This window comes from Lissotriton vulgaris, unplaced genomic scaffold (genome assembly GCF_964263255.1).
Source record: "Lissotriton vulgaris unplaced genomic scaffold, aLisVul1.2 SCAFFOLD_2761, whole genome shotgun sequence".
Lineage (NCBI taxonomy): Eukaryota > Metazoa > Chordata > Amphibia > Caudata > Salamandridae > Lissotriton > Lissotriton vulgaris.
This window is the reverse complement of record NW_028250062.1, coordinates 213,823-240,406: the sequence shown is the minus strand read 5'-3', so window position 1 is coordinate 240,406 and position 26,584 is coordinate 213,823. Positions and strand designations below refer to the sequence as shown.

At 47.7% G+C, this 26,584-nt stretch overlaps 1 protein-coding gene across 1 annotated transcript in view; it reads right to left on the bottom strand.

Moving 5' to 3' along the window:
• Nucleotides 1–26,584, bottom strand: part of LOC147663384 (sterile alpha motif domain-containing protein 9-like) — a 150,825-nt gene that overhangs the window by 37,405 nt on the left and 86,836 nt on the right. The window lies entirely within an intron of this gene.

Genomic DNA, 26,584 nt, shown 5'->3' with positions numbered 1-26,584 from the left:
GGCAGACGCCGAGCACTTCCTCCTTTTCCGGCACCTTGCAGGGTAGCCTCAGGTACAGGCCACCGCTTGAGGGCTGCTTAAAGAGCCTGCGGCCCCGCTGCTCAAAGTTGTGTCCACAGGACCGGTCAGCAAGACGGAGCGACGTGTAGGCATGTCCTACTTGGTCGTCATCTTGGCCATGCCCCCCTGGATTTAAAAAAAAAAGAAGTCAGAGAGGCCCACACATAACTTGATAGGAGAGAGGGTGTTTCCTGTTGCACTGGGAGAGAGTAAAGAGTTGAAAATGTTAAGCAACTCTCTGGGTTCCTTTGTTGCCTCAGAGATGGAGGAGGCAAAAAAGGTATTTCGACTATCCGAATAGCCACATGGTATTTTTTCAGAGCAACCTGGTAAACTACTTTTGCGCCCTTACCCTACTTGGATCTCCAATGCCTTTCTAGCCTTTTGCATACTGATCTCTCTGACTTAAAGGCATCAAAAAAACAAGTCGCAGAAAGTATTAGCCTCTCAGAGGAGTGGGATTTTAGAGGAGCTGTGGTATCAATAGCCTCAGTCAGCCAGTTATTAACACACAATGCGTCCTGCTCTAAATCCCCATGACAGGGAATGGATGGAAGCGACTCTGCAAGTTGGGAGTCTGAGATTTTATGCCAAGGTCTAGACAATGTCTTGGTCCGTCCTTGCGTACCGCAAGGAACTGAGGAGCATACATTAAAAAGGGACCAGAACATGGTCAGACCAAATAAGTTTCGGACCAGGTTTTACCATGAATGTCAAAGGATTTGGCTTGCTAAGATAAGGTCCAGTATATGACTTGCTATGTTTGTAGGCTCCTTAATTAGATGCTCTAGGCAGGGCTGGACCCCTCTGAGGCACATGCTAGACAGCATGTGTGATTTGCTCCACAGTCTTATCAGCTTTTTCAGAGGTAAATACATGTTGGAACATTCACGGTTTTCCATGCAATCAATCAAATGTATGTGGTGCCATTATGTACAACCTAGCTGTTTCATCTGAATATACTATGAATAACAAATGCTGCACATACGTCCAAAAGGTACCGTAGGGAAGTTCTGGTTCTATGAAGTGCCGTTCGTTTATTTAGTTTTTTTTTTTTTCAACATAGTGCTTTCACCAAAATAATTTGCCAAAATAGAGTGGCATTTTAATTTACCGATATGTATAGGACCTGGGAAAGGGACAAGTGACTGGGAAAGGGACAAATGAGGAGGGTAGAGGTTCTTCCACTTTATGGGAGGGATATAGGAGGGATACGTCCTCCCAAATTACTGTACATAAACAAGAAAGTATCCCACCTCCTATTCTAACCTGCGGGGCACTAGTTTCTTACGGTGGCGCTTGCTGTAAGGCAGACCGCCAAAGAAACTAGTGTCCCGCAGGTTAGACAATTTAGTTTACCTTCAGATACAAATTAGTTTTAACCGTAATGAATTGCAGAGTCAACCCCCTAGCTGTAACGCAGGATAATTGATGCTAAAGCCTCGATTTACTAAGATTTACCAAGGATTGTACAGTTGCTTGCATAATGATGCCCAAATTTGCACTGAACCTACTGCATTTCCATTGTATGTAAATTTACAGAATACCTTCCGTCACTTTGCAAGTGCCCATGAAAAATATTAGTAAATTAACCTCTAATTTTCAGTCTTATACCCATTCGCTCATTGGTCTCTGCAAGGATCACACGGAGGCATAAATAGAAGTCAGTGCCAGAGCCTTGTTATTCTTTGCTCAATAATAGATACTTTCAAAGTTCACTTTGCAATTCCATGGTCTGTACCCCTTAATAGTGACAGGCTTGCAATCTGGTTTGATTCTGGAGGGTAGCAACACTATATTAATGTCTGTTTATCAACCCGACCAGTGTTCTCACTAGGAAAAGTAATGCATGTGTAAATGATTACATAACAAAGCGTCACAGTGACATTTATAAGTAAACCTCACACTCCTCTGCTTTCAAAGGCTGTAGCTTTGACACCACGCAAAATAAATAGAATAAATGTACAATTCTCTTTTCTAAGGTTAGCCAGCACTTCTCAAAACATTTCTATCAATATTCCCTTTATTTTGTATAAAACATTGTCTTCTTGTAGCTCAATAGTCTACAGTGGATAGATTCCTATAAGGTTTTGGTATAGTTTTATACTTCATTCACTCTTTGTTTGGGAAATCAAAAACAAGACTTGTAACAGTATCACACAGAAAAACCTTGTACATCCACCTGATAAAATGTTGGTTGCTTGAATTATTTGCCAACAGCCAGTGTTGTTAGGCAGGTTCACTGCATTGATTCTATAACCCATCAAACAGGTGATTCGACACTCATGCATTCATTCACCCACCAACTCATTCACCAAATCTACCAACTCCTTGTTGCATTTACTCACTCATTCACCCACAATAAAATACACACACAAACTCAACAAGTATATGCAAAAAATGATTAATGTGACAAACTAAACATGTACAGCAAAAACTTGCAATACATAAAGTAAAAAAAATATTATATTATCAGGCAGTGATCTTAAATGGTATTGTAAAAGCAATGGAGCGGTGCACTACCAGAGTATAATCACGTTCAATGATGAAGCAAAATCACTTCCTTCGTTAGTTTCATTTTTTACTTAATTTTATCCAAATGTGCAAACACAGAGCAACAGCCAACGCGTTTGGAGACTCCCAGAAGAGCTGTGACGCTTGCACTATCACTCCAGGCTCTTTCGCATTGGCCCTTATTATGGAGGCCTATGTGATCCTTCACGACCAGGGAGAACTTGGACCTTATTACCATTAGGAATGTTACATCTTTCACCATATACTTTTGCCCTGACGAAGTTCACTTCCTGAACGAAACGCGTTGGCTATTGCTCTGTGTTTGCAAATTTGGATACAATTAAATAAAGGATGAAACTAACAGGACCTGATTTTGCTTCATCATTGAACGTGATTATACTCTGGTAGTGCACCGCTCCATTGCTTTTCCAGTTTTGTTTCCCGAGCAGGCGGATTGCATCCATCAACGGCAGATGCAGGAGTAGCTTGTGCACACCATTCATTCAATTGCTTTGACTACAATTTGGGTTAAATAATTGAGGCTTGTGCGGCACTTGGAGTCCGCCGTTGGTTCTTGTGCTTTCCTTAAATGGTATTGTATTCACTTGCAAAGGCTCTTTAGCGTAAAGATATGCTTCCACAATAAATGTCAGCCTTACTGCCTTTATCGTAACTTACGAACAGATTATACCTTTTGAATCTGTCCTAACTTTTCCCAGTCAACCAATCAGGCCTAAAGCCTTTATTGTTTTGTCATTATAACCAACTGAGTTTACTGCATAGAGCATAATGTTTTCCACAAGGCAGCCACTGGGCATGCATACAGTCATAAAATTATAAATATGTACAAAATTACATTTGGCAAAACAATATACAACCCTTGCTAAGAGGGCCAAACAAGAATTATCATAGTGAAAATCTTTTACCGCAAGCATCTGTCAGAGTGGTAACCAACACCAAAACCTTTGACTATTAAGGTAATCTGTGAGATCCCATGTAACAAAAATACCTGTGTACAGACTTTAATATATTGTAATAGTAATCAACTGTAGGAAGATGGCTCTATACAGTGTACTATAACGAAGTACAATGTGCAGTGAGTTTAGTGGGACCGCAACGGGTATACAGAGGCAAAAGTAAATAATTCTAATGCTCTCTTTGGTGGTAGTGTGAGTGAGCAGAGGGTAGTGCTAAGCATTTGTTGTACTCACAGAGGCAATAAATGAGACACACTCTCAAACAATAGTTCCGAGACCAATTTCGAAAAATAACACGTCTTTTTATATATGTTTTAAAACCAAGAACTTTGTTCAAAGGTAGGTACTGTTTTCAATATCAATATTCACAGGTAAGTAAAACTTTCAAACCTTTGCACTTTTACAGACAAGGCAATCCTATGGGAGGAAAAGTCAAAGATGCATAAAGGTAGGTACAGTTGGTTTCAGGGGTTCACCTGCAGGGTTCGGAGCTGTAGTGGGCCAAGGTCCAAAGTACTAACAGCAGTGCTTTGGGAACCGCCCGGATTCTACCGGGAGCAGGGTGCTAGTGAGCCTGATACCTGGTGCGCTACGGTGAAGGGGGGGGGGCATCCAAAAACAGGCTGCACAGTGGGACTTGGACAAGTCTGAGGGCTCCTAAACGGGGGCATAGGTCGCAAAAGGTCTTAGTGCAAGGGAGCAGCGGTTCATTGGGACCCAGCCTGGACAGCTTGGGTGCAAAGTTTTTAGGTCGACTGGGCACGCAAAGATTAACCTCGCGGTCAGGGCCAAACAGCTGGCAGGGGCAAAATCAAAACAGCTGGGCTAATCTCGAAGTGGGTCTTCTCAGTGATGCTGGGGTCCCTCATAGGCTGCTTGGTCCTGGTGCAGTGAGAATCCGGACTAGACTCTCACTGTTGGTGTTTGGTACAGAGCGTCCTGTACCCCAGGGATTGGTGCTGCACAGCTCCGGTTGCTCCTGGGGTTTTCACACTGGGTAGAAAGACCAATCTGACCATCCAGAGCACGAGAACCTTCTCCTGTTTGTCTGCGGCATCGGTCGGGCCAGGGAGCTGCAAGGCGGTGGACTGGACGCTGCTTGTCTGTGCTTGCGAACTGCAGGGGAGTAGTTCTTCTACACAACAGGAAGACTGGCTATGGTTTTCAAAGTTCCGGCAGGCTACCAAAGGTTTTGGTATTTCTCCAGCTCGAAGGACAAGTCAATCTGTCGTGATTGTCGAGAGAGGGCTGAGGTCGGCAGGGTTTTGTGCCGAAGTCCAAAGCACTGCTGCAGTACTCCCCAGGCGGTGACTCTTCTTCATCCTTCTTCTACTGATCCATCGAATCTGAGTTCTCGGCTTCAGGGTGCCTCCTAAATACTCAATTTAGGGGCATTTACGTGGATTTTCACAACAAATAAGTAAGGCCTACTGCCTTTTAAATAGCTCTTTCTCGGTCAACATCTCCGTACAATGGCATCTGCCAAATATTGCCAGTGAGCAATTCAGGCCTCTAGCCACTATAGTTGGCTTGATACCATACCCAACTCAGGCCAACTATACTAAGCATGAGCTTTCCAACATGGGAATCATCAGGGACACAGTCCTAAAATAAAAAAAATCATTCCAAATTGAACAGTTGGCAAAACAATACGGCAGTAATAATGGTAATCACACTGCAAATCTCATATCCTCATGGTTTATATGAACGGGGGAACCATATCAAACTTTACTGATAATCTGTAAGATTCTATGGAGTGAAATACTGGTCCTCAAACCTTAGTACAGTGTAATAACAATCCACTGTTACAAGCCTACTACCTTTAAAAAATACTTTTTAGACAAAATGAGTCAGGGCTACTAATTTTGTCATAACATTTCATAATTAACAGAAAAGCCATAATCATTGCCTGGTCACCCCAACCAACACAGACAAACTGTATTGCGCACAAGCTTTTCTACAAGTCAAACAGTACAATACAAGCACCATTTTTTTTAATGGAAACACATGCACTTCGCCCGATCAAAAACTTGTAGCGTGGAAGAACAAAATGTGGGCGGATCCTACGTTCCTCTCTTAGTACTGCTTAATAAATCTCTTTTTCTGGTTATCTCATAATGTGGGGTGACAGCTAGAATTAACAATAACAGTTGTGAGCTGCAGACATGGTTCTGTTATCTCTCAAAAAAGTATGTTAACAGTGAGTAGGTAACAGCAATAAACCAATATGAAAGGAAAGTGCAGTGCCTGATCCAACATGGCCAATATCAGGACGTGTATACCTTACATACACTCATTTTGATAGTGCCTGTCCAGGATGAAAAAAGGTTGGCGTGTTAAAGGCCTACCTACCACTGACTCTGCATTCTTCAATACCAGTCAGATAATTTAAAAAAATTCCAATGGTAAAGGGTCAAAGGTTGGCTTAGTTCCATTTAATCATTACCGCCACACCACTCAGCAACTTGGAGGAAGAACTTTAGATTACATCTGAGAATACATCGGTGGTACTAAGCAGGTTGGTAGCTTGAGGTGCCTGATATTTCTACCAGAGTTTAGGCCATCAGATTAGAGTCATTTTGACTTACTAGGTCTGGGCATTTCCAATTTCCTGGCCAAACAGGATGTATAAATGTTCTAATGAAACAGAAACCCAAATACACATGCACTAGTTCCTGGTTTCAAAGAAAGACTAATCATCGGGCCTTAAAAACACTGCTAGACACTACATTTGTAACACATTTATAAAATCTTCTGAAACCTGGCACTTTTGCATATCACCATCAAACCTCCAAAAACGGACTATTGCAACAGTGATCTGCATAACATACCGTTCCATATTCCATTACTACAGCTTAAAATGTCTAATGTTACAGCAGAAGAAAAGATAATTTACAATGCAACTTTTTTCAGTTCATCCTCGTTTTCAACCCAAGGTATTGTTCACATGTATTTCACTGTTTACAGTTTAGTTGCCTGGAATAGGACCTTTATGTGGCCTTATCAGGTTGATTTTCTTACAGAATCCTACTTCTTCTACACAAGCCACTTTCAAGGGCCTAGGCACTGAAACATGGGTTCCTGGCAATCCCCACCTCCCTCTTATATATTTTCTACCACTTTCAGCATGCTCGCAGTTGCCTCTCCTGCTGAGCTTTGGCTAGAAGCTGTGCCTGGATTGGAGGATGGCTTAGATGTGACTCCCAAGGCTGAAGAAAAGAAAAGTCAGCTGCAGAAAAGTATCTCAGCATTTTTATAATTTTCAAGGAGTTGGAACAGGGCTTCTTTTGACCACTTCAGTGGTCCTCCTACTATCTTGCTTGCTTACGGTCTCCCCCAGCCTTCTTCTAGCAGCCTCGGCTGCTGACCCTTAGCCAGAAATTTACTTGGGACTGGAAATGCAGCCAATGAACTCCCAAGGCGAAAAGAAGACAAACACATGCAAGTAAATTGCCTTAAAAAAAATCAGATTCAGGAAACTGATTCATCTGAACAATGCACAGTCTACACCTATCTTCCAAGTTTCTGACTTCAGCCTTCCTCCTAGGAGCTCTTTCTGCTGTCGCTTTCCAAAAAGCTGTGTTTCAGTGTAGTATGCTACTCATGAGAATACCAAGGCTGAGAGAAAGGAATACCAATGAGCAGGCAAGTAAATATACCATTTTGATTCATTTTAGAGACAACTCCTAACAGTCTTGGATTGTAGTCTATGTGACCCTGAGGCATCTTTTCTTGATGCCAAACGTGTAAGCCCAAGCCATTAGAGGTAATAGCTAAAGGAGCTAAAAGGGTGTCTGCCAAGACTTCGTCTTTATTTTGGCCTGTTGGAAGCTAGATATGGCTATGGCAAGTCAAGTCAAGTCAAGTCAGGAGATTTATATAGCGCGCTACATACCCAGAGGGTCTCAAGGCGCTTGAAGAAGGGTGGGGGAATTACTTCTCGAATATCCATGTTTTAAGTTGCTTTCTGAATGCTAGGTGGTTCTGAGTAAGGCGAAGGTGAGTGGGAAGTGAGTTCCAGGTTTTAGCTGCCAGGTAGGAGAAGGATCTCCCTCCCATGGTGGTTTTGTTGATGCGAGGTACAGTGGCAAGGGCTTGGTTTGAGGATCGTAGCTGGCGGGAGGGGGTGTAGAAGGACAGTCGTGTGTTGAGGCATTCGGGTCCAATTTCGTAAAGTGCTTTGTGTGCGTGGGTTAGGAGACGGAAAGTAATCCTCTTATTGATGGGGAGCCAGTGGAGGTTTTTCAGGTGCCCAGAGATGTGTTCTTTACGCGGGATGTCTAATATGAGCCTGGCTGAAGCGTTCTGGATGCGTTGGAGTTTTTTCTGGAGTTTTGCGGTGATACCGGCGTATAGGGTGTTTCCGTAGTCCAGGCGGCTCGTGACCAGTGCGTGGGTGACTGTTTTTCTAGTTTCGGTGGGGATCCAACGAAATGTTTTTTTGAGCAAACGAAGAATGTTGAAGCAAGATGAAGAAACGGCGTTGACTTGTCTGTTCATCGAGAGTGAGGAATCTAGGATGACTCCCAGGTTCCGTGCGTGGTCCGTCGGGATGGGTGCTTTTCCAAGGGCCTCCGGCCACCAAGAGTCATCCCAGGCGGAGGGGGAGGTGCCTAGGATGAGGACTTCTGTTTTGTCTGAGTTCAGTTTCAGACGGCTGTGCTTCATCCATTCTGCTACTTCTTTCATTCCTTCATGCAGGTTGGTTTTGGCAGTGTTAGGGTCTCTGGTGAGAGATAGGATCAGTTGAGTGTCATCGGCGTAGGAGATGATGTTGAGGTTGTGTTGGCGTGCGATGGTCGCGAGGGGGCTCATGTATACGTTGAAGAGGGTGGGGCTGAGTGAAGATCCTTGTGGTACGCCGCAGATGACTTCAGAGGCCTCTGACTTGAATGGTGGAAGGCGGACTCTCTGGGTTCTTCCGGTGAGGAACGAGGTGATCCATTCCAGTGCTTTTCCTTTGATTCCGATGTTTCTGAGGCGCTGTAGAAGGGTGCTATGACAGACTGTGTCGAAGGCTGCGGAGAGGTCGAGGAGGATGAGGGCGACTGTGTCTCCATTGTCCAGTAGAGTTCGAATGTCGTCTGTTGCTGCGATGAGGGCGGTTTCAGTGCTGTGTTTGGCTCGGAAGCCGGATTGTGAGGAGTCGAGGGATTTGTTGGTTTCGAGGAAGGCGGCGAGCTGGTTGTTGACCGCTTTCTCGATGACTTTGGCCGGGAATGGAAGGAGCGAGATAGGGCGGTAGTTTTTGAGTTCGGTGGGGTCAGCTGTGGGTTTTTTCAGAAGGGCGCTGAGTTCTGCGTGTTTCCAACTTTCCGGGAAGGTTGCGGAGTTGAGGGAGCAATTGATGACGTCTCGGAGGTGTGGTGCTATAATGGAGTCTGCTTTGTTAAAGATGTGGTGAGGGCATGGGTCTGTGGGGGATCCTGAGTGGATAGAGTTCATCAGACGGATGGTGTCTTCAGTGGAGATAGGGTTCCAGTCATTGAGGGTGTTCAAGGGGGGTGGGGGTCCTGCAGAGGGTTGGGTGGGTTGGTCTTCGGGTCGGTTGTCGAAGCTGTTGTGGATGTCTGCAATTTTGTTGTGGAAGAATGAGGCTAGGGAGTCGCAGAGGGCTTGAGAGGGGGTGATGTCGTTAGAGTTGGCTGAGGGCTTGGTAAATTCCTTGACGATGTTGAATAATTCCTTGCTGTTGTAGGCGTTGCTATCTAGTCGGTCCTTGAAAGCGGCTTTCTTGGCATTCCGGATCAGTTGGTGGTGTATGCGGGTGGCGTTTTTGAAGGCGTCTTTGGTGCTGGTGTTTGGGTCTTTTTTCCAGGCCTTCTCAAGGGAGCGACAAAGTTTCTTGGATTTCTTAAGATCATCGTTGAACCAGGAGGCCTTCTTGCTGCCTAGTTTGATTTGTCGTTTTTTCAGTGGTGCTAGGATGTCGGCACTGTTGGATAACCATTGGGTGAAGTTAGTGGCTGCTTGGTCAGGGTTTGAGGAGTGGGCGGGGGCGTATTGAAGAAGCGATGAGGAGATCTGGTCGATGGTGACTTTGTTCCAGTTTCTTCGCAGAGTGGGTTGGGAATGGTTGTTGAATGTGGACTTGTTGTAGGTAAAGTGAACGCAGCTGTGGTCAGTCCAGAGGAGAGCTGTGGTGTGGCTGAAGGAGACATGTTTGCTGGAGGTGAAGATAGGGTCGAGTGTGTGACCTGCGATGTGGGTGGGGGTAGTGACAAGTTGTTTAAGTCCGAGGTTGGCGAGGTTGTCCAAGAGGGAGGTGGTGTTAGAACCACTATAACACCAGCATCTCAACTGCCAGACTGAAATGTGAACCCTATCATTATCCCACAAAGTCACTTCCCTGCGACCTCAAGTAAGAGTATATGATCCAATCCACAGACATCAAAAACGATAGCATTTTTGTATCCTGTAGCCATCCTGCCTAAGAGTCACCTGTACATTTGAGTCACCCTATGCACAACCTGCATTTGAGTCAATTAATCATCGAATCACCAGTATTCAACCTGCATTTGAGGCAGCTATGCCCAATAGTCATTTGAGACCTTGTGTTTGATCTGTGTTTGGGTCACGTGTGCACAACATGCATCTTAGTCAACTATGCATAACCTACCCACAAACTCATAAATTGTTAAATGCCTTCGAGTTTTAATGCCGTACAAAGAAAATAAAAGTCAGAGTCAGTACATGCCAGGTTTCACCCTACTGTGAGGCAGCATTGTAAAAGAAAGGTCCTTAACATAAACGGTATGTAGAAGAAAATAGCTGATGAATTTGACGACCCCATCCTCTGCCTTAGTAGCAGAGGGGAATGGACAGCCCAAATTCAGAAATGCCTTTTAATTCTGGCCAACATGGCCCACATATCTATATCAAACCGCAAATAAGAGGCATAACCTCAACAGCAACTTTAACAACTTTGCAGGCAAAAATAAAGATAAGAATTCCGTATTGGGGCCCGGCCGGAAAGGAGAACCCTACAAGACTTTTTCTCTGTTTAGCTACTGGTTTGGGCTCACACCAAGATGGATTGCAGAGGGCTCTAAAGCTTTGGATGATTCTTATTGGTGCATGTGTTATGTTATTTTATGTTATGTTAGTGGATCTGTAGAGCCCCGCTTAGCAACTATGAGGGTATCCTGGCACTAGGGATGTGAAATCTGACTCTAGCAGTGATTGGTGGAGGGACCAGAGTGCTAGTCGAAGATCCAGAATGTCAACTTTTTTCAGAATTCCAGCAGTGACGTGGAGGTCCTTACATGCAGAGGAAGGTCATACCACGACTTTGTTGCGAGGTGAGAGAAGGATCGGCTTCCAGCTCTGCTTCTGCATATGTTGGGTAGTTTGGCGAGAGACAGAGGCAGAACAAAAGGTGTCTGGTGGGTTGATGGAAGTGGAGACAGTGGTCGAGGTAGGAGGGTCCGGTGTAGTGCAGACCCTTGAATGCTTTTGTGAGGAGCTTGAAATGGCAACGTTTCCAGACTGGGAGTCAGTGCAACTGCCTTACTTGATTGGTGCATCGGGGGAGGTCCAGGATGAGTGGTGGCGGAGTTTTGGATGGTCTAGTGTCTTTGGAGGAGGTGCCTTGTATTCCTGTGAGTGCATTGCCGTAGTCCAGTCTGCTATTGACAAGGGATTGTCTGATGGTGCGCATTGAGTCCTGGGGGAGCCACTTGAAATATTATGGAGAAGCAGGAGGATGTGATGACGTTGACTTGTGAGGCCATGGTAAGTTTGCGGTAGATGATGATTTAGAGGTTTCTGGAGTACTCTGTTGGGGTTGGTGTGGGGTCGAGCTCTGAGGGACACCAGGAAGAGTCCCGCGGGGGAGTGGGGGTTCTTGTTTCTGGAGATCAGCACTTCCATCTTGTCAATGATGACCTTCAAGCAGTTTTCCTTTATCCACTCTGCAATGCAGATCATGCAATTGTGGACATTGTTCCTGATGTTGGTGGGATCTTCTGAGAGGGTGAGGATGAGCTGCATGTCATCGGCGTAAGAGATGATGTTGAGTCCGTTGGATCTAACGATGTTGGCTAGTGGTGTCATGTAGGTGTTAAAATGGGTGGGATTTAGTGACAGACTTGTGGGACTACGCAGATGATTTCCTTGGGTTCGGAGGTGAAAGGTGGGAGATGTACTCGCTGGGTTCTTCCTCTGATGAAGGAGGTGACCATTTGAGTGTTGCTCCCTGGATTCTGATGTGGTTGAGTCTGGCGACGAGCATATTGTGTGAGACGGTGTTGAATGCTGAGGATGGTCGAGGAGGCTGAGAGCAGCAGTCTCACCCCAGTAGAGTATGGCGTGGATGGTGTCTGGGGCTGCGATGAGGGATGTTTCGGTGCTGCTGTTGCTGCAGAACCCGATTTGTGAGCTGTACATGAGTGGAAGGAGCTTCAGGTGTTTGGCGAGTTGCTGGTTGATTGCTTTCTCCATGACACTGGCCTGAAAAGGTAGTAGCGAGATGAAACGTTAGCTTTTGAGCTCACTGGGGTTAGCTGATGGTTTCTTTAGGACGGTGTTTCCAATTTTCTGGAAAAATGGTGGTTGCTATGGAGGCATTGAACATGATTGTGAGTTTGAGGTTGATTTTGGCCCCACCTAGGCTGAAGATGAGGCAGGGCATGAGTGGGTGGGGGCTCTAGAGTGTACTTTCTTCATAATGGAGTTGTGTCCTGGTGGGTGAGTTGGCTCCAGTCGGGTAGCTGGCCAACTGTTGTGCTGGTGGTGGTGGGGTGGTTGATGAAGTTGGATGGTTTGGGCTAAGGGTTGAGGTTTCTGTAGATCGCAGCTACCTTGTCATGGAAGAAGCCAGTAAGGCTATTGCAAAATTCATGTAAAGGGGTGATGTTGTTTGCTGCGGGGATAGAGAATTACTTGACAATCGCGAAGAGTTCCCTGTTGTTGATGAGGCTTGCTTTGACTCTTGCTGTGAGAGCTATTTTCCTCATTTCCCGGAGTTGGTGGTGGGAGTGGTTGAGTGTAGTTCTGTAAGTAGTCTTATCAGTGCCGTTTTTGCTGGTTCTCCATCTCCTCTCTAGCTGTTTGCAGTGGTGTTTGGAGTCCCTGAGGCCCTCAGTGTACCAGCTGGCTTGCTTGTTGGTTCTTCTGTGTCTGGTGTTTGAATGGTGCAAGGGTGTTGGCACCAGTTTGTGGTTCAGGTGTTCAACTTTCTGATACTGAGCTCCAGGCAGCTGGTAGGTTCTGGCTGGCTGGATGTGAGTCCATTGATCCAGTCTGCTTCTGTAACTTTGCTCCAGTTGCAGCCAGATTGGCTGGGCCTTCCTGAGTGGGGGGCCTACGAGGAGGTAATGCTGAAGTGTACCGTGAAGTGGTCCGTCCAGGTAAGCTGGGTGGTGTGGCTGTGATTCTGTTGCTGGAGGTGAAGATGGGATCAAGTGTTTGACCTGCAGCATGTGTATGGTCGTGGAATAGTTGGATGAGTCCAATGCTGTCCAGGCAGTCGAGGAGGCCTGTGGAGTTGGGATCCATGAGGTTGTCTAGGAAGAAATTGAGATCGCCAAGAAGTATATACTCTTTGGAGTCGATGGCGAGGGGGGCGATGAAGTCTGATATGAGTTTTGTGAAACTGGTTTGTGGTCCCGATAGGCGGTACATGAGGGTTCCCTTGATGATACTTCTTTTGTTGCTCTGGAGTTTCAAGTTCATGTGTTCCATGGCCAGGGTGGTGTCGTCCATGACGGTGGTGCATTAGATGGAGTCTCTGTCGATGATGGCGAGCCCTCCCCCTAGTTTGTTGACGCAGTCTGTAATCTTGTATCTTTCCATGTTGGCCGTTGCGATTTCGGGGGGCCGATGATGGGTTGAGCCATGTCTCAGTGAGACGTCCAGTGCGACGTTCAGTGCGAGTGAGTTGACGAGGTCCCAGACCTCAGTGGAGTGTTTGGTGAGAGAGCATGTGTTTGTTGAATTGCAGGTGCATTCTGTGGAGTGGTCTAAGGGCTTGGAGTGTAGGAGTGTGGATGAAGCAGCATGTGAAATAGCTGGTGCTGTGGGTGAAAGTGGGGCGGTATGGCAGCAATGCTCGTGGCGGGGACCGTTGTGGAGGATGTGGAGTGCAGCAGAGTTGTATCTCTGCAGGTGTCGGCGGAACAGGGTTTGTGGTGCTGGGTGCAGTCCAGGCATCGACTTGTGCAGACAGACTTACCTTTGGCATGCCCACTACGGTTGGCCACTATTAAGTAGGTCCTGAGAGGTGGGCACGGGGTTGCAGTGGGCGGGGCTTGTAAAGCAGGAAGACACGCAGGAGAACAGGTAAGGGCGGGAGGAAAGGGAGCGGGTAAAGGCTGCTAGTAGCAGCAGAAGAGGAGAAGGAATGGGACAGAGGAGATGGCAAAAAGTGGCATAGCGAAAGGTAGCAATGAGGCACAAGTGAAAGCAAAAATAGGCAAAAGTTGGGAAACAGCAAGGAAGCAAAGAGGCACAAGTGAAGGGCAAAAAAGGGCGAAGAGAGGCAAAAGCTGAAAAACAGCAAAGAAACACAAGTGAAAAGCAAAAGAGGCAAAAAAAGAGGCAAATGCTGGGAAAGAGCAGAGAAGCAAAGAGGCACGAATGAGAGGCAAAAAAAGGGCACGAAAACTGGAAAAGAGTGATGAAGCACAGGTGAGTGGGGACGAGGGAGAGAGTGAGAACGCGCTGAGAGAGTGAGGAGGTCTGCAACAGGAGTGTACAGCTGGGTCTGAAAGAGCGCTGATTTGTTGGAGGACCAGTCCAGGTAAGTGGGGAGCTGGGCCTGGGCACCTGGTCAATAGGGTCTCTCTGCAGCTGCAATTAAGCAAGTCCTAAGAGGTGGGAGGGGCGCGCGAACGCGGGAGGAGGCGGGAGGACATACAGGTAAGGGGAGAGGCAGGAGGAAGGAGTGGGTGAAAGTCGTTAGTAGCAGCATAAAGGGGGTAGAGGGACAGAGGAGATGGCAAAAGGTGACAAAGGAGAAAGGAGCAAAGAGGTACGAGTGAAAGCAAAAAGAGGCAAAAACTAGAAAACAGCAGAGAAGCAAAGCAACACGAAGGAAAGCCAAAAATGGGCAAGAGAACTGGAAAAGAGCAATAAGGCCCAAGTGAGGCGGGGAGAGTGAGGGAGCGCAGAGAGTGTGAGGTCAGCAGCTGGAGCGCAGAGCAGAGTCTGAAAGGGCTCTGACTGGTCAGAGGACCAGTCCCAGTAAATGGGGAGCAGGACCTGGGAATGTGATGAGAGGAAATGAAGCATGCCTCGCCAAGCTATGCATCTAGAGAAATCCTGGAAGAAATAAATAGAGGTATCCCCCTTAAAAATCGAAAGGAGAGTACAAGGGGGGCTTGGGGGGCAGCCGAGCCGCGAGGTCTGCCCCCCGGGCAGATTTGGGAGGGGGAGGGGGGGCTAGCCGGACGCGGCCATTTTGGCACTTTGGGCTGCCGGGAATAGCCCAAAGGCAGCCCAATTTGGTAGGAGGTAGCCCAAATGCAGCCCAGGTATTTAAGGGCTTGCGACACTCCCCCAGCCACCATTTTAGGTATTACGACCTGGTGGCTGGGGGGAGAGCTTAGGGTTTTTTGTCCCCGCCCACCCTCCCTGTTTCTAGGAGTTTTGGGGAGGCGTTTTTTGGGGGGGGGGGGTTGTTTTTGGGTGTTAGGAGGCGGTATTGGGCCAGGTGCACTGGGGGGAAGATATTTGTACTTTGTCGCTTGGAACAGGTGCAGGCGGAGTTGTTTTGGATGTTGGCCAAGTTTGGCTGGAGTTCGGTATTTTGTCGTTGAGCTCGGGGAGTTGGGAAGCGGGAGCAGGGAAAGGGTAACCAGTTTGGGGGGTTACATTAGAGGGTAGTGGTTACTGTTGCAAGAACAGATAGGGATGGAGGTCTTGGGAGGTTTTTGGAGTAGGAGGGATGGGAGAAAATTGGATACCAAGGAGGGAATGATTTATATATTGCTATGTTATAGGGTGGGGGGATTTGAACATGTGGGGATCGTAGGGGTGGGGGGTGATAAACAAAAGGGGGTCAGGTAACTCGATGTTCAGAGAGGTGTTTAGTTTTGTAAGGCGGTGAGCCAGTTTTAATATATATGTGATGTGCACCTGTTTCAATAAAGCGGCCTTTTACACACACAAAATGGTAGTCGGTCGTGCTTGCCACCCCTCACTCCCTCCCAAAATGTGGCTGTGACTTATGAGGGACATACAGCAGGAAGAGAAAGGTGGGGCCGGCATCGGCCCCGCCGCAAGTATGACGGGCGCACCGGCTTCCACCCTCTCTCGGTGTTGGGGCAAGCCCTGTCGTGTCACAATGACGCGGTGGGCGTCATTGTGATGATCATCTGATTGGACCCTGGGTCTCCCAGTGACCCAGAAGTGAGGCCGGTTAGAACCAGCCTGGCAAGCAAGGGGTTAAAAAGACCGGGGAGCGCGGGAGTCTGCCGCTTTGAATCCGCGCTCCACTGCCTGCCCCTCCAGCCTCTAGGGAGGCTGTAATTCTTTTTCTGTTTTGTTTTTCCAGGCTTTCGTAGATGTTTGCTCCAGCTGTGAATTTCCCAACTCGAGGATTGTAGCGTAATGAGGTGGGACGGGGGAGCTGCAGGAGCGCGTCGAGCAGGGACAAGTGCCAGATCCGCTGAGGGCTTTCGTTAGCTGTGGCTTTCGGGACCGGAGAGGCAGGGGCGCATCTAGTGGCTGTGTGATGTTCAAGGAAACACGAGATGATGACTCAAGGCGGTGAACAAACAGAACGTGTTTATTAGAAGATATTACACTCCGTGACCTCAGCCACAGCCTCTCTCGCTGCTGTCGCCTCAGGGTGTCCCCGGCGCTCGCCTTGGAACGCTGGTCGTGGTGACATTCTAAGTGATGTCACCACGAGCAGCACCATCACACGCAGAGCCGCCGGGGGGAGGCAGAAGAGGGAGATACCACACATCCCCCTTCCCTGCAGGAATAGAAAACATTTGATAGAACAATGAGCAGGTAACAAAATGGAGAAAAACCTTCATTAGGCAGAATGACAATAGTTACATCATTACATATTGGTCGAAATGCCTGGGAGGTCTGATCACTCTCCTGTTGGGCCTGTCCCCTGGGAGAGGGACACCGGGCGGCCTCCTGCTTGCGAACCCCCTATCTAGTCTAGGACCACTCTCCCCCCCCTTTGCACCTTCTGGGACTTCTACTGGAGGGTGGTACTTTACAACTCTCCCTAGGTTCCATATCTTTCCTTCTTGGGTTTTGACTGCATTCTTGAAGAGTTTTGTGATTTTTGTGGGACTGCTGTACTCTGACCAGCTTGCCTTCCCTGTGGGGGCTCTGATTTTGATGTTGTCTCCCACTTTGAAACCAACCTCCCGTGTGGCCTTTCGTTGGTCGTAGCCTTCTTTCCTCACTCTCATGGCTTGTTCATGCTTCCTCAAACTGTCCTTTTCTTTGGTTCAGTCCGACCACCCCTTGTGCCATTCCATCCAACCCGGGGCAAGCTTAGTGTTGGGTGTCCTTGCGCGGAGCAACTCGAACGGGGTGACACCCGTCGTCTGATGCGGCGTGAACCTGTATGCTTCCAGACGCCTCCACAACTCTTCTTTCCAACTTATACCACTTGCTTTGGCCAGCTGGATGCTCTCCTTGATGGTTTTGTTAAAGCGTTCGACCATGCCTTTGGTTTCTGGGTGGTATAACGCGCATCTCTTGTGCTTGATGCCTCTTTCTTCCAGAAAGTCTTCCATCTCTTTTGAGCATAGTTGCACTCCGTTGTCGGTGAGGATGTTGCTGGGGAGCCCCTCCCGGATAAATACCTCCTGCAAGAATCCGATGACGGTCTTAGTCGTGACTTCGCTGACGAGTTTTATCTCCGGCCACCGAGAATACAGATCCACGAGCACCAAGACGTAAGGTGTCCGCTGTTCCCCAGACATCGGGCCCAAGATGTCTAAAGCCAACTCGTCCCATGGTCCTGACGGGGGCGGTCTACACACCATGGGTGGTGTCTGTTGCTTCAAGACCTTGTCGCTATTGCAGCACGGGATGCATCCCCGGATTTTCCTTTCCGTGATCAGGTCCATGTTCGGCCACCAATAGCTCTCCCTGAGTCTTTGCTTGGTCTTAGTGATACCTAAATGTCCTTCGTTAGCTATCTCGACCAGGTTGTCTCTAACAGTAGCTGGTGGTACGAGTCTTGTTCCCCTGAACAGGCATCCGTCGACAATGGTTAACTCGTCCTTCACAGCCTGGAAAGGCCGCAGGTCTTCATCACGTTTGTCCCCGTGCTTCCATCCATCTCTCACTCTTCTGCAAACTTCTTCCATGGTCTTGTCCTCTTCTTGTGCCTTTCTCCACGTTTCTTCGCCCAACGCCTTCTGGATGGTGCAGACATTCTCAACCATGAATCCCTCTTCATCTTCATCTGTTTTGTCTCGCAGTTCACTTGCTTCTGCATCACTGACAAGCCTGGACAGGCAGTCAGCTGCAAGGTTTTGCGTTCCTGGAACATACTCGACATTGAATGTGTACTCCTGGAGACTGACCACCCAACGCCTTATCCTACTGGAGATGGCATCCAATCCCTTCTTGCTGAAAACTTCTACCAACGGTTTGTGGTCGGTTCGGAGGGTGAACTGCGTACCCCACAGGAAGTCTCAGAATTTGCCTATTGCCCATGATACCGCCAATGCCTCTTTTTCAATGACTGAGTAGTTGTTCTCAGATTTTTGGAGTGACCTCGAGGCAAAGGCCACGGTTTCTTCTCCTTCCACACCTTTCTGGGTGAGAACCGCTCCCAACCCTTTTGCACTTGCATCAGTGGTGAGGATCGTTGTCCGGTCGGGCATGTAGGACTTCAAACTAGGGGCTTCCGCAAGAGCTCTCCTTACATCCTCGAACTCGCTCTGGCATTCTTGGCTCCATTTGAACTCGTTTTCTTTCTTAAGCAACAGCCTGATGGCGTAAGTCCTGCCTGCTAAGTTTCTAATGAACTTTCCATAAAACTCCAACATCCCCATGAATGATTTGATCTCGTCTTTGTTCTTGGGCGGTGACAGATTCACAATGGTGTCCTGGAGCTCGACCTTGGGACGTATGCCTTCTGCTGTAATCTTGTGACCCAGGAAATCTAACTCGGCACAGCTAAAAACGCATTTGTTCTTCTTCACGGTAAGACCCTGGGACAAAAACCTCCTCAGTACACATCTCAGTCTCTGATCATGCTCGACTTGGTTCTTTGCAAACACCAGCACGTCATCTTGGTAACACATGACGCCCGGGATGCCCTTCAGGATGTTGCCCATGATTCTTTGGAAAACGGCAGCCGCCGAGACTAGGCCGAAAGGCATCCTTTTGAACTTGTAAGCGCCCATGGGTGTCACAAAAGCAGTGAGTTCTTGAGACTCCTCGTGAAGTTTTATCTGGAAATAGGCCGAGGTGAGATCGAGGGTGGAAAACACCTTGGCACCCTCTAGCATGCTCATCATTTGGGTGATGTTCGGCAAGGGGTATCGGTCAACGACGACCTCTTTGTTGAGTGCCCTCAAATCAATGCAGAGCCGGACCGACCCATCCTTTTTCTTCGCTGCCACGATGGGCGCCAACCATTCGGTCGCCTCCACAGGTTCGATAACTCCGGCCTTGCACAGTTTCTCCAGTTCAGTTCTGACCTCCTCCTGAATGGCTATGGGGAGTCTTCTGACTTTTGCCACAACGGGCTTGGCATCCTTCTTCAATTTGATTTTGTGGCAGTAGTTCTTCAAACACCCAAGCCCTTCCCTAAATACCTCTTCAAATTCTCTCGTGATGTCAACCTCACCTTCCTGTATCTCCTGTATCAAAATCTGGGGATTGCTGTTGGGATTGAGGTACACCCCTAACCCTTTTTGTGCACGCCACCCCAAAATGTTGTCCCCTACAGTGGACACATATACCTTTGAGACAGTAGACCTGTTCCTGTACACAATTTTACTCAGGAAGTACCCTTTCATGGAGATGGGGCGCCCCGCATACCCTCCTGGTCTCAGGTCTAACCTCCTCAAGATTATCTTGCCTTTTGACACACGTGAGAACTCACTGGCATTAATGATGGTTATATGAGAACAAGAGTCAAACAAAGCATCTAACTCGACATTCCCAACTTTTATGGTGTCTTTAGGACTTTCAACTTGTTCCTCTTCTACCTGCGCTGTAACCTCTTTACCCAAAGGGTTTCTGGGACCTGGCGTCTTCAACTCTTTTACTTGTACAACAAATTCGTCGCTCACCACATTCGTTCTGTCCCTATTCTGTCTACTGGCCCCTTGCCCACTCTTGCAAAACTGCTTGAAATAGCCCTTCTTACCGCACTTGTTGCATGTAAACCTGAGGGCGGGACACTCCTTGTCGTTGGCTAGGTGCCCTTGTTTCCCACACCTGTAGCAGGTACCTTTGCATGACCCTCCCGGTCTGCTTCCCTTCTGCTCTTTGCCCACTGCCTTCTGACCTTTAACCACAGACACAGTCTCGCATTCGGTCACTATCTCACTGACATTGGTCTTGTCATCATTCTTCTTCTCCCCTGCATCTTGCTTAATCTCCTTGACGCACTGTAACATGTGCTCTACCTGCTTGGCTATGATAAGAACCTCTCTCAAGGGCGGGTCATCTTTAAGCCATAGCTCCTCACGCACTCGCTCCATCCTGCAGGTCAAGACAAACTGGTCCCTGATTCTCTCCTCGCTTGCTCCCCCAAACTTGCACGTGGCAGCTAACTTCCTCAACTCAGACACAAAATCCTCAATAGACTCCCCCTCCTTTTGTGCCCTTTTACCAAAATGGTACCTCTCCATAATAGTGCTGGTCTTGGGGAGGTAGTGCAAATCTAACTTCTTTAGACTAACTTCAAATTCATTCAGACCCCTTGCCTCTTGTGCCCCTAAATCCGGGAGATGGTCTAGGACTTCCTCACCCTCTGCGCCCAAATAATAGGCCAGTAATGCAACCTTTCTTTCTAGACCCAAGTTTGGCCCACATACCGTAGCATAATTTAGGAACACCTTTTTCCATTTCTTCCACAAGATGGTGGGGTCCCCTGGGTTGGTCAGGAAGAAGGGTGGAGGAGTCACACTTTGCATGCTTAATGTACAATATGCAGAAAGAAATTTTTCTCCTCAAATATAGAACAACACCCACAACAGATACTATGACACTTATAATGCAGCAAGTAGCATCCACTATGATAAGTACACATACAATACTTCAAATTCCCACATTGACAAAGAACAGGAGTAAACGGTGAGAAGAAGGCTTGCACGATACTTAATGGTGAGAGTGAAAGAGAAAACTATTTTTTTTTCTTGGGGAGAGATGCAGAAGTTTTAACCAAGGAATAGCGCTGGTTATACTGTCAGTTTCCTGTGATGCACACCACTACGCTGTACCCAAAATTAGTGTGGCCTGACTTTACCCATACAGGGATGAAGATGGGAAGCACAAGGTTGGACCTATTCAGCGCATAAGATGAGTACTGTTCAGCACGAGGCCCGTGCACATTCAAAGTTGTTCCAATGTAGTGCTTCAAAACATGCCACCACACCAAATTGTTCTCCCCAATGCTTTCTCCACTTCCCACGCCGCGCTGTCACATAAACATCCAGTCATTTACAAATGTGGCATGGGTTATCCGAATCAGAGGCTCTGTCACGCTGTGCTCCTAGGCTCTTTTCTCCTCCTACGTCGCGCTCCTGATTATAGCGCAGCGCTGGCAAGTTCACGTTTTATGTCAGCAAACTGCTCTGCTTCCTCGTCAAAATGCGGCAGGGAGTAATGTGCCAATACTCTCTTCACACGCTGCTTAGAGGTGCAAGGAGACACGCGCCACTATCGCAGGGGTGTGTGAGGAGGAAGAGTTCACCCAACGAGGTCAGGCTGAAACACCTGAGATGCGTCAACACACAGCGCTGCTCAGTTGCTGTAAAAGACGAATTCAAAAGGGGCGCGCTGTGAAAGTCCTTGAAGGAGCACTGTCTTTCACGTACAGTCTCTAAACTGGCGGTGCCTTAATTATTCCGCTGGCAGGCTCATACAAAGCAGGGAGGTCGCTTCCCTCTCGTTGCCGGTGTCAAGGCTCGCCACAGTCACCACATGGGCGGAAGGTCTAAGGGCAGTGCGCAGGGTCAGCAAATAGGCGTACCTCACCTCAAGATGAATGAGACTTCACGCGTTCTTCCACGGCCACTTCAGCTGCTTATAGCTTCTTTCAGCTCTCCATGCTACAGTCAGTAGCGCCGCAACCCGATACCTGCCTCTTCCAGCCGGCCGTTCTTTCAAAGTTCGGCTGTGCTTCTTCCTTCTTTTCTTCGGACAGCTTCTGGGCGTGTTGAGGTCACAAGAGGCTTTAACCCTCGTCGCCAGTGTGATGTTCAAGGAAACACGAGATGATGACTCAAGGCGGTGAACAAACAGAACGTGTTTATTAGAAGATATTACACTCCGTGACCTCAGCCACAGCCTCTCTCGCTGCTGTCGCCTCAGGGTGTCCCCGGCGCTCGCCTTGGAACGCTGGTCGTGGTGACATTCTAAGTGATGTCACCACGAGCAGCACCATCACACGCAGAGCCGCCGGGGGGAGGCAGAAGAGGGAGATACCACAGGCTGTCTTCTGAAGAACAAGCAGCTGTCCTTGCGGCACAAACAGGAGGAGGATTTCAGCCGGAGGCTCCACAGGGCAGACCTTTGAAAGTGGGCACAGCTCCCGCTCCCGCCGCAGAATTGTGTGTTGCGACACGTAGGCATTGATGGCTTGTCTGGTCCTGCAGTGAGAGACGTGCGCAATTTTGAGTGTGAACTGTATCTTTCGTCGTATTTGTTGGGCATTATTTTGCAATGGGGCGCAGGGACGGCAGGCAGTCATTTTAGTTCATGGGCATGTTGCGCTTTTGTCTGCTTTAATTTGTGGTAGCGGGCGGATTGCTGACCTTGTTTCTCGTTTTTACAGACAGGGTTACGATTATCCAGATAGTATGCACACGTTTATTCACATAGTGGCTCAAGAGCATTTGGGGGGCTGATGAAAAATGTTGGGAAGGTTGTGCCCGCCATCATGTTACAGTCAGTCGTTTACAAACGGTCAAAGGAACGTCACGGACTGGTGTAATGACAAGCTAGTCCCCTGACAGCAAGGGCACCACGATCTCAGTAGCGGCTGTAGATTGCGTTGTGCTATGTTGATGTTTATGCATTCATGGGAGAGCAGGCATCGCCAACCAAATTGTTTCAGACCCACTCGCTTGAGTCATCTCAGTCAGCTTTCATAGTAGTAATGCTGCTCTCTCCATGTACTTGGTGTTGGTACCGGCAGCATTAGATCTGTCCCCTGATGAATATCATCAGTTGTAAGGTCTCTGCTGTGAGCCAAAGCTGATCAAGTGTTTGGTTTCTATTGCGATAGTGCGAGCAGCGCGCTCTTGAGGTCAGGATTTAAAGCACTGAGGATCCCTGTAAAGTGTAGATGGGGGAAAACATTTGAATAGTGCTGGTGGGCGGGAGTATTACCCATTGTTTAGCACCGCATTTACTATTCCACTGTTTTGGCTGTACCTAAGCGCAGCGTAATGTGATGAAGTGTGTTTGTTTTAATTGCAATAGCGCGAGCAGCACGCTCTTGAGGTCAGGTTTTAATTTCTGTAATTTTTTATTGTATATAAAAAAATATATATTTACAGTGATCCGCAGTGGCAAGATCCGTATTGTGTGAATAGGGATAGCTGGAAATTAAATCTGAGGTTATCTTCGAAGATTCTTTTCTGACCCAGGATTGGCATCTGGTGTATTGCTCAGCATTCAGTCGGGCTATGAGTATAACCGCAGTCCAATCACAGAGCGATTCCCTACTCCAGTGTCTCTTAATCTTGAAATCAGGCCTAATATTTATGTTGTAGTAAGCCAAATTTTTAGATCTCGAACAAGATCGATGGTGGCTTTGAGTCACTCAGCTTAAGGACATTCTGGAGCTTCTGGGAGCAATGGGGACTGGTGTTGGGACATGCCAGGCTAAGAAAAAACCAACAGAAATTGTTAGCTGACTAGATTGGAGATGTCTAGCCATCTACCGGTCAATCACATTGCTCATTTGCAATCAGTTGTTGTTGATATTAGCATACCCCAAGCTGTTTTTGTGCTGGAATAACAGATGTTATTGATCGGCAACACAATTACACATTTTATCGGCCACAATAGAATAGGTCACTCACTCAGTGCTGCTGAATGTGAATCTGGGACCCACTCCTTGTGCACATCTTGGTAAGAGGTGTCAACTCACCAGCCATTCTTAGTGGCTGTGCAGGGGCATCTGGATTTATATGTATATTTAGAGACCTAAAACCTTTGTCCTAAGCCTATCCTGGGAGATGCTCCTGTGGCCTCCTGTGTGTGATCAAGACGTTCCTTACAGTGAGACTCTATACATTGAGATCGAGAAATGCTTAAACCAGTTGTCGCTGCTGGTCGCTTCTCCGAGCAGATCACGGAAGTTGGCAGGAGTCATTTTGCGCCACCTGCTATCAACAATTGGTCTAATCATCACATTTTTTAGCTGGGGGTAATGACGTTGTGCACATTATAGCAGTTGTAAATAAACAGGGTGTTGGTTCACCTTTGCTGTGCGATTAGGCATTTTAATAGCAGGAAACTTGCATTGTATTTGCATAGGAGCATTTCTGACCTCGACCCACGTGCAGTAGTACTATAGCAGGAGTCTGCACACAGGCTCATTATAACCCGGAGAGTAGCTGATATAAGTACAATGAAACAAGCCAGCCAGAAGAAAAATACAATTTGAGGGTTATTAAAAGAGGCTCGCTGCCGCATAAATATTACAGTCAGCTCCTTGTACCTATGCAGTACAACTGGTGCGCTGCTCTTATGGGTAGTTTGATGTTGAGGGTGTGTTCAGATAGTGGCATGTCCACGTTTGAGAGTGGCAAGTGTTTAAAGGGATACTGACTACCCAAAAACAGAACCTGGGTGAGGGTGTTTTGGAAGTGTTTGCCTTTTTACTCATAATTTGCTGACCTTGTTTCTGTGGGTTATAGTGTTGTGCACTTTGCCGCTATTGATCAGTGCTAGTAATGCATATGCCCTCTGTGGAATTGTGACAGTGACTAAGTTTTCTATGGTTGTCGTATTTGATTTGATGCTAAATCTCTTGGAAATACATGCGTGTGTGCCAAGGGCCGGTAAGCCAAATGCTACTAGCGGGCTTGCAGCACCGGTTGTGCCACCCACATGGGTAGCCCTGTGAACGTATATCAGACCTATCATTGTAGGGTCTGAGCACTCAGTTGCTAAATTGCCATGTTGGCTCAAAACCTTCTTTTCTTTACATATAAGCTACCTCTAGATAGGCTCTAGGATTCCACTTTTGGTGATATAACTTACTGAGGGATTTATGCTTAGCATGTTACAGCAAATTATTTACATGGTTTTGAGGTCAGGCCTACTTGGCACTGGCCTCGGTGAGGGTCACTCAAGTACACTATCAATACCTAAGACGTCAAAACAGTACATCCCAGGGAGGGGTTGTCACACCTTCAAGGGTATCCCAGGGCACGTGTGCGGAGTTACATAAGAATTAGGGGTCTGTGTCAAAAAACCCTAGGCACCCATTGCAGGTACACGTAAGCTTTAGGAGTGTGTGATGTCATGCGGTGCCTCTGCACCAGGCCGCACAGTATCTATACACTCTCGTGCTCATACAGGTATGCACAATAATGTATTGTATCACATAGTACCTCTACACCTATGTCCCTGTGCACTTGTGCCTTTGATGTTCGTCTGGCGTTACACGTTACTGTAGCACCCCTGTGCATGTACAACAAGGCATTATATGCCTAGGGTTTGTCATGCGGTATCTCCGCACCCTTGTTCCTGTGCACCTATACAGTGAGAACGCTCTGTAGACTGGATCCAGGGGTAGTATCACACAGTATTGATGCATCCATGTGGCGTCACACAGTACCGGCGCACCCCTGTGCGTGTACAAGGTGGCATTATAAGCCTAGGGTTTGTCATGCGGTATTTCTGCACCCTTGTGCCTGTCAGCTATTTCTGTGTTGTCGCACGGGAACAACTCCCCCTGGGGCTGGATTTGGGGCGTTTTGGATGCCTATGTCAGACAGTACCTGTGAACCATTGGGTGCCGACAGTATCTAAGCACCCTAAGTTGGGGGTGGGTGTGAAAAGGGGGTGTGTACAGTCTCACGTAGTAGCGCTGACTTGCGAATTATGTTTGGTCATCTAAATGGAAAAGGCACTAATCATTGAGGTTTGATTTTCATTTATGTATGACTGGATCCACGCCTGACAAGTGCTCCTCACCGCTAGAACTGCAAGATGTGGACAACCAAGGGGACCAGTAGATCCGAAACGTGAGTGGCAAGCTACAGTATCACGTGTGATGGCCGATCAATTCAAGGGCTCAGTCGGTGCCAGCAGGAGACGGTGCGACCCATGCACTATAGTTGAAGTGTATAAGTGTGTCAACCATTGGGGGTTGCCATTTGTGGTAAGTTAGCAGTACGCTGCCTTACAGGTGTATACCTTGCTAGCTTGACCAGAACACAGGTATTACGGGCGGATGCGACACATTAACACCCTTGTCGTGGAACAGTTATCTGCCATTACAGCGCCTGTGCTCGTGGGCGCCTTCGTAGTGGACACTACAGTGTTGAGATGCTCCGTAGTAGGAGGATAGGCTTGCGCAGAGCTTATCCCAGGAGCATAGTGGTCAGGGGTCGATAGTTCACGGTTTACATTATATGCTTATGGGAGAGCTCAAGAGGTGTCGGCACTATATTGGTTGTGTATAGGTGTGTTACCAATTATTTGTGCCAGCTGTAGTAATGTAGCAGTTTGCTGCTTCACAGGTGTATGCCATGCCAGCTTGACCAAACCCAGTGGTAACGGGTGTATGCAACACCTCAACACCCCTTGTCGGGAAACAGTATTTTGCCTTTACGGCGCCTGTGCTCGCAGGTGCGATCGTAGTGGACACTGGGTGTTTGGGATATTCCGTAGTAGGGAGGTAGGCA